General features: G+C 40.8%; 1 pseudogene; it reads right to left on the bottom strand.

The window, feature by feature from the left end:
* Window positions 1-557: 557 nt before the first annotated feature.
* On the bottom strand, window positions 558-953 carry LOC149252768 (14-3-3-like protein GF14-C pseudogene; annotated as a pseudogene).
* Window positions 954-1258: the final 305 nt, after the last annotated feature.

Genomic DNA, 1258 nt, shown 5'->3' with positions numbered 1-1258 from the left:
CCTGAGCATTGGTTGGAAGGGTCATTCCTTTTTTGTGATGGTTGTTGCTCTTAATATGTGTGTTGTATGTGCTAAAGATTAAGGCTCTATTGTAGAAAAAGAAATCAGTTTTGTGTATGGCTCATTGATTCATTTGTGTGCTGACTTGGAGCTATATTAGTGTTAAATGGTGCTCTTCATTTGTGCGTTGAATGCATCGAAAACTGTGATTAAAGCTGCCTGCTATTAAAGCTCAGCGTTGAGTTGGACAACCTTCATGTGCGTTGATTGAGGTCTGACAATCCTTCACCTAACGTATCTGTGCCTTCTCTGCCACACTGCCAATCAATTCTGACCTTCTGGTCCATATATTCTCCTATTTCATTGCTGCGCAGAGAAACGCTCCTTCACTCAGCGTTATTTGTGCCATTTCTGTCCTGCCATTCTGAATGTGCTCAGTCGTTTCACTCAGTTGTTTCTCTGTAATAATCTGCTAAAAAAAATGCCATTCTGGTCAGCTTGTCAGTGTCGACACAACATTTTTGTACCTTCATGATCAAAGTGCTATCCTTGTAAGATTATTCACCTAACGTATCAAGCTCTGCAATTGCCTCATCAAAGGCCTGCTTGGCAAGTGTGCAGGCACGATATGGTGAATTCAAAATCTCATAATAGAATACAGAAAAGTTAAGGGCCAGTCCCAGTGTCTTAGGGTGAGTTGAAGCCAACTTTGCAATCACAATGTCCTGGGCTGCCTTGTATGCAAGCAACGTGCTTTCAACAACTTCCTTCCTCTCAGCACTAGTTTTAAATTCTGCAAGATATCGATGGTAATCACCCTTCATCTTAAGATAAAATACCTTGGACTCACCAGATGTGGATGACGGGATAAGATGTGTATCCAAAAGACATAGAATGCCATCACAAATATTACTAAGCTCAGACTCAACCTTGCCTATGTATTCTCTTATCATAGTAACGTGTTCTTCATTTCCCACTCAATAATGTGGAGTTTTAGTTAGTTTGCGCTGTTGTAATTTGTTGTTGCGTTGGTTCCATTTTTATGTGTCGTGGACATGAGAGGCCAAGTGGTGCATGCGCTGAGCAAGACGACTATAATATTTGTTTGTGCATTTATTTCATATGGTAACCCATTGAAATGAGAAGAAGAGTAATGGAGACCACAAAGATAACGCCCCTATACCTGTACATCTTCTCTGTCATTGTCTCCTGCCGCATTCTCTTCATCTTCTACTCGATATCTCACAAAATTGAACCG

Source organism: Pinus tabuliformis, chromosome 7 (genome assembly GCF_031772625.1).
Source record: "Pinus tabuliformis cultivar Carrire ecotype Pingquan chromosome 7, CPIR1, whole genome shotgun sequence".
NCBI classification, from domain to species: domain Eukaryota; kingdom Viridiplantae; phylum Streptophyta; class Pinopsida; order Pinales; family Pinaceae; genus Pinus; species Pinus tabuliformis.
This window is presented reverse-complemented; position numbering and strand designations above follow the sequence as displayed.